The sequence below is a fragment of the Ambystoma mexicanum genome, chromosome 3p (genome assembly GCF_040938575.1).
Source record: "Ambystoma mexicanum isolate Mex_15411 chromosome 3p, UKY_AmexF1_1, whole genome shotgun sequence".
Taxonomy (NCBI): Eukaryota; Metazoa; Chordata; class Amphibia; order Caudata; family Ambystomatidae; genus Ambystoma; species Ambystoma mexicanum.
Genome location: NC_090925.1, coordinates 196,222,774 through 196,233,085, shown reverse-complemented (window position 1 = coordinate 196,233,085; position 10,312 = coordinate 196,222,774). Strand labels below are relative to the sequence as shown.

General features: G+C 42.2%; 1 long non-coding RNA gene across 1 annotated transcript; it reads left to right on the top strand.

Annotated features, from left to right (window-relative positions):
• Positions 1–9,289: 9,289 nt before the first annotated feature.
• On the top strand, positions 9,290–9,717 carry LOC138580242 (uncharacterized). The gene is made up of 3 exons (XR_011304216.1): positions 9,290–9,371; positions 9,452–9,518; positions 9,612–9,717. It is a non-coding gene; the product is annotated as an uncharacterized lncRNA (long non-coding RNA).
• Positions 9,718–10,312: the final 595 nt, after the last annotated feature.

The window sequence follows — 10,312 nt, the reverse complement described above, 5'->3', positions numbered from 1 at the left end:
TGGTCTCGACACTGGAGGCTGGTCTCGACATTGAACAGAGACTGGCCCCAGCACTGAAGAGAGACTGGCCTGAGCAATGAACAGAGACTGGTCTCGACACTGAAGGCTGGTCTCGACACCGAACAGATCGAGACTGGCCTGAGCAATGAACAGAGACTGGTCTCGACACTGAAGGCTGGTCTCGACATTGAACAGAGACTGACCTCAGCACTAAAGAGAGACTGTTCTCGATACTGAACAGATACTGTACGGAGAACTGAGCAGACACTGCCCTCAGCATTGAACGTAGATTGCCCTGAGCAGTGAACAGACAATGCTATTTGCCCTCTGCTGACACTCTACTCCGCACTGAACAGACTATTCTCAGGACTGACCAGACACCTTTCTCTGCAATGACTGAGCAAAGGCAGTCCCTAGAACTGAAAACAGTCTACTAGGATCACTGAGCAGACACTACCAGGGAGACTGGCCTCAACACTGAACAGAGAGATTGTTCTAGTAACTGAGCATACATTGTCCTCACCTCACCGCTGACCAAAGACTGTGCTTTGCACTTAAAAGGGGGTGTCCTAAACACGGAGCAGATTCTGGCATCAACTTTGAGCAGAGACTGCCTGCAACACTAGTCAGAGATTGCCCTCAGCAATGAACAGAGACTGTCCTCAGCGCTGAGCAGAGACTGGCCTCAGTAATGAGCAGCAACTGCCTAAGCAATAGAGACAGTCCTCAACACTGCACATAGAGATCACCAGCAGCACTGAGCATACCACTGCCCTCAGTAGCAAGCAGAGAGGCTTGCCCGAGCACTGAGCAGACACTGCCCACAGCATTGAGCCCACACTGCCATCAGAAATTAACAGAGGGACCGACATAAGCAATGAGCAGAGACACTGACATCGGCACTGAACAGGAGCTAGCCTCGGCATGAACAGAGACTGGTTCTTGGCACTGTATTGAAATTGCCATCAGCACTGAGCAGAGACTGTCCTCCGCACAGGAGACTGCTCTCGGCACTGAACAGAGACTGCCCTCAGCACTAGACATAGCACAACGCATAAAGACCGCTTTAATCAGTGATCATGAACACAATAGAATTCCTATGAGTGATAGGAACTCCCGTCCCCTTCACACCATATGGTAATGGAAAGAAAATATTTGCAATCAAATTTTGTAGGATTTCAGAGATAATTCGACAGTTTAAACATTCATCAATTCAACAATAAAGACGTTGGTATATTTGGTATTACTATATTTCCAGAATAGCTCAATTTTCAATGATTCATGTATTTATTTTTGCACAAATAAATCTCCATAGGACTTTATCAAGTGAATTCAGTTTTTATGGAAATCAACAAAAAAGGTCAAATACATTGATCATTCTCAATGGACAAATTAAATGACAAAGCTCTACGCGTTTCGAGAGATATATCCTCTTCTTCAGGAGCATAAATTAATTCAATTGTCTTTGTTAAATTCAGAAGTGTTTCTTAATAACAGAGTTTCCCGTTACTGGTCAATTGCTTGTTGTTTAAAGGTTGTGAGATCATGAAAACGTCATCTTTCATCATCAGTGTTCGTTATTGAGGTAAACTGTAAATTACACAATATGTATATATATATTACATGGACGCAATAGCGTCCATGTAGTTATGGTTAAGTTGGAGTTTCCATAGGAAGAGCATTTTTTGGGTGGCTTATAACTTCGCTCCCTCTGGACGAATCCTCACCAAACTTTGCAAAAAAAAGTATATGGCCCACTCTGAATTTATTTGCAAAGTTTGGAGAGGTTTGGTCCAGGGGGGGCAAAGTTATTGGGGAGGGTCCCAAAACCTTTGTTTTTTCCCATAGACATAATGGGAAAAAACTTTGCGCATGCCTACAGCCCAAACCGCTAGACGGATTTACACCAAATTTGTGGCAGGAGCGGGAGTTTGCTCCTGAAAGCGTGCTTTTGCAAATTTGGTGTAAATCCGTCCAGTAGTTTTTTTTAAAATGACCAAAATGTAAGGCAAAAAATTTAGTGATATCTCCGTTCGCTTCGTGGACGGACTTCCCGGTTCGCTCCGCGGACAGAGCCCTGATTGGCCAGGCGGCTTACGTGATGTCCGCGGACATGCAACGTGTTCGCTGATTGGACGGCGTGGGGCGCGTCAGATTTTTTGTGGCGCCCGCCATCTTGCATTCGCCGACGACCGCGGACACCGCAGTGAAACTTGGATTAAAAATTGTATTTAGTGGAGTGTGTTGGTGTGTAAGAGTGTTTGGGCAGGGTGGGGGAGTATGAGATAGGTTCAGTGTTCTGTTTTTTTTATGTGCTAGACGCTTTTGTTGTGTTCGATTTTTCTGCGGACAACACAGCTGTTCTGAAATGTTGGTAAATAAACAGAATGGATTCAGTGTCAAGTTGAAAGTGTTCTAAGAAGATTTGTGGGGTCCTGGAATGTTCGCAGGGGGTGTCCTGAAGACGTTGTCTGTATTGTTAGTTGTCAAGCTGAAAGTGTTCTAAGAACACTCGCGGTGTCCTGAAATGTTCGTACATAAAGAAAATAGGGGTGTTCTGAGGACGTTGTCCGTATTGTTCGCTGGCAAGTTGAATGTGTTCTAAGAATACGCGCGGTGTCCTGAAATGTTCGAAAATGAACAAAATGGGGGTGTTCTGAGGACGTTCTCCGTATTGTGTGCCTGCTTAGCTGTATCCAATGAGGGAATGGCACCGAGAGTGAAGTGGAAATGGTAGAAGGGCTGTCTAAGAGTTACGCGGTCCGCGGACAGGGCATGCTACATCCGGAGTTTTCCAGCAAATCCAGCATGGAAAGAAGACTGTAGGGATCAGCCAATCAGATGTTGAGGCGGTTGTGGATTTGTGTTCAAAGAGACTGTGTGTAGTGAAGATGGCAGAAGTGGAGAAAGTCAGGGTGTTGGTGCTTGGAGATATGTTTGTGCATGGTTTCCAACAGTATGTTCAATGCAGGCATGTTGCAAAGAATTTTGATGTTAAAGGAGTGGAGGTGGTGTGGAGCACTGTGCCTGATTGCAAAGTACAGGGAATTGTACAAGTTTGTGAAGATATGGGCAGGATGAACAGTCCCCATGTGGTAGTTTTGCACTATGGTGCTTTCTATTTGGGCTATGTCAGTGCCCTTACTTTGTTGGCAGATTTGGAACACTTGGTTCAAGCAGTAATGAACATCCTTCCAAATGCCAAAGTAATTTTTTCTGGATTAGTACCTAGGGCAATATGGGACAATAGTTCAGTTTTCTGTCCTCAGCAAAACAATGGTAGGTGTGTAATCAACCGAGGCATTTGTGCCTTCATGCTTAGAGCTGGTATGTTCTTCTGTAATAATGAGAATATTGATTCCAGTAATGCTGTTTATTTTAAAGAAGATGGCATTTCCTTATCTTTTATGGGAAATGCCATTCTGTTTTGGAATGTAAAGGTTGCTTTGGAGAAGGTTATGTGAAGATTTTAGGAGTTAAGTAAGAAAAATACAAAAAAATACAAAATAACAGGTGTCTGACAAGCATCCGCAAATAAAAAAAAAACTGCTGTTTTCAGAGCCAACCTCAAAGGGGAAATGGGGCACACTATTTAAATTTACATTCACCACGCTCAGATTTACGATATGTCTGCGGACATGGCGGTAGTCCGCGGACATCGAAATCACTAGCTAGGGGTTCAGTATGTTCTATGTTACATGTATATAAAGTCAGGGATATTATGGTTAAGTTGTGCTACTAAAAACATATGAAATTCAGTAAAAAAAACTTTGTTAAAGGGACGTTATGGTTAAGTTGCGCTACTAAAAACCTATCAAATTCAGTAAAAAAAAACTTTGTTAAAGGGACGTTATGGTTCAAAGTAAAACCGAAAAACCCCTGAAATTCGCCAGTTATGGTAAGCTAAGCACCCATAACTCGCGCCACTGTGCACTGCTAACACTAACACCCAGGACATCAAAGATGACATCACAAATGCCATTGATGACATCACTGATGACATCACATGTGCATTTACTTTTCATGAAAACTCTGTAGGAGGGATTCTTATAATGTTGACCAAAAAGTGTCAAGGATCATTTGAATAAATATCATGAGCTAATTAGTGCATTAAGCAATGCATTGATATAAATATCATTCTATTATGAAGTTCTATCCAGTATACTAAGCAACTCATGCAGAAACCTAGGCAGTGTGTGCAGTATACATGATGAAGGTGCAATATTCATAATCTTGCCATGTAGAATAATGAAATGATAACTGCTTTCTTATTAGAGTTTTGCGTACTGTGAAACATGTAATAAGTAGCTAATAAAACCCACTTAATACATAATTACATTATTACAGACAAAACACAAAGAGACAACAACACATACAAATATGAGTATATACAGGGACAGAGAAGTAAGCAAAAAAAGCAGAAGTAGTAGCAGAAAGAGTTCATAACCTAACTGATTATCTTTATGCAGAGAAATGATTGCTCTGTTTCAAAGGTGCTACTTTCTGTATGTATGTGTATCAAATTATGTCAGTGAACCCTAAGGAAAGGAGTGTGAGTACAATGTATACAAATATGAGCATATACAGGGAAGGTATAGTAATAAAAATAAAACTATGAGAAAGTGCTGATAACTCTAATGATTATCTTCATGCACAGAAAGGATTGCTCTCTTTCATGCCTGTGTCTTCCGCTATATATATGTTTCATATGATATGACTTGACCCTAAGTCTACAAATATAATACCTTTTCAATTTTTACTTCCTGACTGTTACTGAAGAAAACTATGTGGCTTAGATATGTCAGTAAAGGAAAAAAAAGGGAGAGCCAGCCATGTGATGTCATCAGTGATGTCATCAATGACATTTGTGATGTCATCTTTGATGTTCTGGGTGTTAGTGTTAGCAGTGCACGGTGGCGCGAGTTATGGTTGCTTAGCTTACCATAACTGGCGAATTTCAGGGGTTTTTCGGTTTTACTTTGAACCATAACGTCCCTTTAACAAAGTTTTTTTACTGAATTTGATAGGTTTTTAGTAGCGCAACTTAACCATAACGTCCCTTTTAACAAAGTTTTTTCATTGTATATATATATATATATATATATTAGTCACAAATACTCTTATATGTATTGATCATTCAGAGATTGATCAATGTGGTCAGTACCTGTACATGGGTCAGTAAACTGAAGATAGCTGTCCTTCTTGCAATTGCTAGCAATCTAGCCGTGGTGCTAATGATTCTTTCATATTTGTTTCAAAAGGACTCGCACCTGTGTTCGTGAAATAGTGAATGTATCATCAGAATATTTGTGTGGTTGTCTATACATTCACAATTGTACTGTAAATGCAGTGCGAGTACTCACCCTCAGAATCCTTTCAAAGCTGAAATGGCTGTGCTGCAGCAAGACTGTCTCGTGCTCCGCGTTAAATCTGTGAACAAAGTCTGACGTTAAAGTCTGCGACTTCCATATGTTTATCAACAATATGTGTTTTTTAGTCGCCGTGCTTACCTGATTACAGTGCTATGGTCCCTGCAGCCGCGTGTTAGCTGGAAATTTATGTAGTGTCTCTCACTCGATTGTAGAATCAGTCGGTTGCCAAGCAACGTGCGTACAATATAGACACGTGATAGTTCAATGTTAGTCATGTGACGGTTAGGATTCTGGGAACAGTAGTTCCAGGAAATTGCCTTGGGAAACACCCATTTTAAGGAATGAAGTGCTCCTAGTCAATCTGGTGCCTTATTGTCACTACTAATTCGGTGTCGATGGAGTTCTAGCCACCTAGGTGAAATTTAATGCTGCATACGTGCAATCATATTCCTTAATGGATTCGTTAATTGCTTCATTACAATGACCGTTCTTACCATTTTAGTCAGTAAATGATTGTGTTGAGCCTACCAGGTTAGATTGTCATTTCATTATATCACAACGCCATTCTGAATGGTGCAATTATATTTTCAGCCTAGTCATATTAAAGTTATAAACTTCTTTTGATCTTTTGATTTCGCCACATGCGAAAGCAAATGTGTGTTATATGGACTGATTTGCCCATGTGGGAAATATAACGTTGGTCAAACAATAAGGCGTGTCAAAGACATAATCTCGGAGCACACATCTAATATAAGAACTACAAATGTTAAATCGCCAGTATCCAGACATTTCAGAGACCAACACCACATGATTTCACAATTAAGGTTTGTGGTCCTCGAAACAGTAATGAGACCAACAAGAGGAGGGAACTTGCAACAGATATTATTGCGTAGGGAGATGTTCTGGATTCATAAATTGGAAGCATTGGAACCCAGAGGGATGAACGAGGAGTTTATATTGAGTGTATTCCTATGAACATACTCCTATGAACGAGATCAGGGAGGACTAGACTTACACTTCAGGTGCTTAGACTAGATTAACTCTGTGGAGAATCAATCACCATGACTTGATGGGATACTACATGTATATATGGAACTACAATAACAATCAGACAGTCCAAGACATTTGTGTATTGTAAATTGTATTAGCAAAATGTGAAATAACCATTAACAGATTGCTGTGCAAGGCTATTGTAACATATTTCACTCTTGTGAATGCATTTATTGAAAAATATTGTCATGTGTAAATAGATCAAAAGAAGTTTATTATTTATTTATTTATTTGCATTTGTTAAGCGCACTTGCAGCCCATAAGGCATCGAGGCGCTGTTACAGAGGATACACAGATTCAAGATTACATGCAGTTGCCAGATGGCTCAGTTACAGTTTGGCAGGCATATACGCAGTGGAGGAAACAGATTTAGTTTACACAAAAAGTCTGGTTTTGATAGCCTTACGAAAGGCTAGGTGGGACTCAATGAGTCTTAGGTGAGGAGACAGGGCGTTCCAGTGCGTGGCTGCTAGAGTGGGGAAACTGGAGCCAACCGCGCGCACTTTCCGAGAGGTAGGCGTAACAATGGTGTTGGCATAGATGGATCTGAGCGGTCTTGTGGCGGAGTGCCTAGTAATTCTGTTGGTCAGGTAAGGAGGGGCAAGTTCGTGGAGGCATTTGTGGGTGAGGGCAAGAGTTTTAAAGACAATTCTCTCTTTGACAGGGAGCCAGTGTACTTGTCTTCTGATTTCAGAGATATGGTTTCTCCTTGCCGTGCCGGTGGCTGCCCTTAGTGCATTGTTTTGGGCTAGCTGAAGTTTGGCCAGGTTGTTGTTGGAAGTCCCCACGAGAAGGGCATTACAGTAGTCAAGTCTTGACCCGATGATTGCCCTGGCAATCGTGAGGCAACCTTTGACAGGCCAGGAAGGGCCTGGCTGCGTTGAGGACTTTGGAGTAGTAAGCTGAGGAGGCAGCAATGGCATTGACCTGTCTGTCCATCGACAGGTCGGAGTCAAGGTAGACTCCGAGTGTCTTAACATGGTTAGAGACCCTAATTGGAATGTTATCAATAGTGAAGGAGTCGTACTGATCTCCAAGGTTACCGAGGGTGAAGGGTGAGCCAATAAGGAGGAGTTCGTTTTTTTCGCTATTGTGGCAGAGCCAATTCTCAGCAATCCAGGATTGGATGGTAGAGTAGATAGAGGTGAGGGTGTTGGAGTCTGCTAGGTAGTCGCCCGTGAGTGGGAAGAGTACCTGCGTATCGTCCGCATAGTTGGTATATGAGATACCAAGGGAGTCAAGGATGCTAAACAGAGGTCTAGTAGAGGTTGTAAAGTGTAGGTGCGATACAGGATCCCTGAGGGACACCGCAGGTGAGGTGGCTGGGGGTGGCGGCGGCAACTTCAGAAAAGACTTTCATGGCCCTTTCTTGGAGAAAGAAGGTGATCCACTGGCAGGCTTTAGGTGAGAAGTTGGCTTGGGTGGCTAGGTGGTGACACAAGGTATTGTGGTCAACCAAATCGAACGCTGCAGAAAGGTCAAGGAGCAGTAGGAGGGCAGGTTTGCCTGCGTCTCTGAGATCATCCATTTGGTTTTTCAGGTCTAGGAGGGCCGTTTCAGTCCCATATCGGGGGCGGAACGCAGATTGCCATAGGCCGAGGAGACGGTTGTCCTCTAGGACCTTTTGGACTTCCAAGTAGGCTGCTTTGTCCAAAATTTTGAGCAGGAAAGGTACAGTTGTGATGGGCCTGTAATTCCTCGGGACGGAAGGGTACAGTGAAGGTTTTTTGAGCCGTGAGCGTACCCAGGCTTCCTTAAGTCCTGATGGTACATGGCCTGATTGGAAGGATGAGTTGATAAAGGCTGTAAGGAAGGAGGCTAGGCGGGGTGCGGAGTTTTTATGAGGCTGGCAGGGCAGGCATCACCTTTGCAGTTGGAGGGTTTAATAGAATGGAGCAGGGTGATGACCTCTTGCTCGGTAATATTTTTGAATTCGAACAGCGGGGAGGACCTGGTCTTGGTAGGTGGCTTGGCATGCATGTTTGCTATAATGTCAGAGAGGGCTTTTTGGTGGCCACGAATTTTAGTTTGCAGGGTGTTGAACTTCTGTAGCATGGCAGATTGAATGCTGTTACACCATTTCTCATCTTTGATGACTGATGGGGGGGGGGAGCAGACGGTTTTTCGAGTTGCCTGAAGATGGTGAATAGTTCCTTGGAACCCTACTTGGCGTCAGCGATCCTGGTGTTAAAGGAAGCTTTGAACTTCTGTTTAGTGGCTTCAGAGGGGTTTGCTTTCCATGTGGATAGTGCAATCCTCTTCTGCGCACGGTGGTCGAGGAGTTCTTTGGAGAACCATGAGTTGGCATGTTTGGCTTTTTTAGCCTTTTTGAGAGTCAGGAGAGCAATGGCATCCACAGCTGACGTGATGACTTCCTTGAAGGTGTTGGCTAAGGTATCAGGGTTGTTCGAGCCGGGGACTTGAAGGGCTGGGTTGAGGAGGTAGGGTGCCAAGTTCTCGACTGTGACAAGGCGTTATAACTTTAATATGAGTAGGCTGAAAATATAATTGCACCATTGAGAATGGCGCTGTGATATAATGAAATGACAATCTAACCTGGTAGGCTCAACACAATCATTTACTGACTAAAATGGTCAGAACGGTCATTGTAACGAAGCATTTAACTAATCCATTAAAGAATATGATTGCACGTATGCAGCATTAAATTGCACCTAGGAGACTAGAACTCCATTGACACCAAATTAGTAGTGACAATAAGGCACCAGATTGACTAGGAGCACTTCATTCCTTAAAATGGGTGTATCCCAAGGCAATTTCCTGGAACTACTGTTCCCAGAATCCTAACCGTCACATGACTAACATTGAACTATCACGTGTCTATATTGTACGCATGTTGCTTGGCAACAGACTGATTCTACAATCGAGTGAGAGACACTGCATACATTTCCAGCTAACACACGGCTGCAGGGACCATAGCACTGTAATCAGGTAAGCACGGTGACTAAAAAACGCATATTGTTGATAAACATATGGAAGTCGCAGACTTTAACGTCGGACTTTGTTCACAGATTTAACGCGGAGCACGAGACCGTCTTGCTGCAGCACAGCCATTTCAGCTTTGAAAGGATTCTGAGGGTGAGTACTCGCACTGCATTTACAGTACAATTGTGAATGTATAGACAACCACACAAATATTCTGATGATGCATTCACTATTTCACGAACACAGGTGCGAGTCCTTTTGAAACAAATATGAAAGAATCATTAGCACCACGGCTAGATTGCTAGCAATTGCAAGAAGGACAGCTATCTTCAGTTTCCTGACCCATGTACAGGTACTGACCACATTGATCAATCTCTGAATGATCAATACATATAAGAGTATTTGTGACTAAAATATTGTGTAATTTACAGTTTACCTCAATAACGAACACTGATGATGAAAGGTGACGTTTTCATGATCTCACAACGTTTAAACAACAAGCAATTGAACAGTAACGGGAAATTCTGTTATTAAGAAATACTTCTGAATTTAACAAAGACAACTGAATTAATTTCGGCTCCTGAAGAAGAGAGGATATATCTCTTGAAACGCGTAGAGCTTTGTCATTTAATTTGTCCATTGAGAATGATCAATGTTTTGGACCTTTTTTGTTGATTTCCATAAAAACTGAATTCACTTGATAAAGTCCTATGGAGATTATTTATTAATGCAAAAATATATACATGAATCATTGAAATTGAGCTATTCTGGAAATATAGTAATACCAAATATAACAACATCTTTATTGTTGAATTGATGAATGTTGAAATTGTCGAATTATCTCTGAAATCCTACAAAATTTGATTGGAATTATTTTCTTTCCATTACCATATGGTGTGCAGGGGACAGGAGTTCCTATCACTCATAGGAATTCTATTGTGTTCATT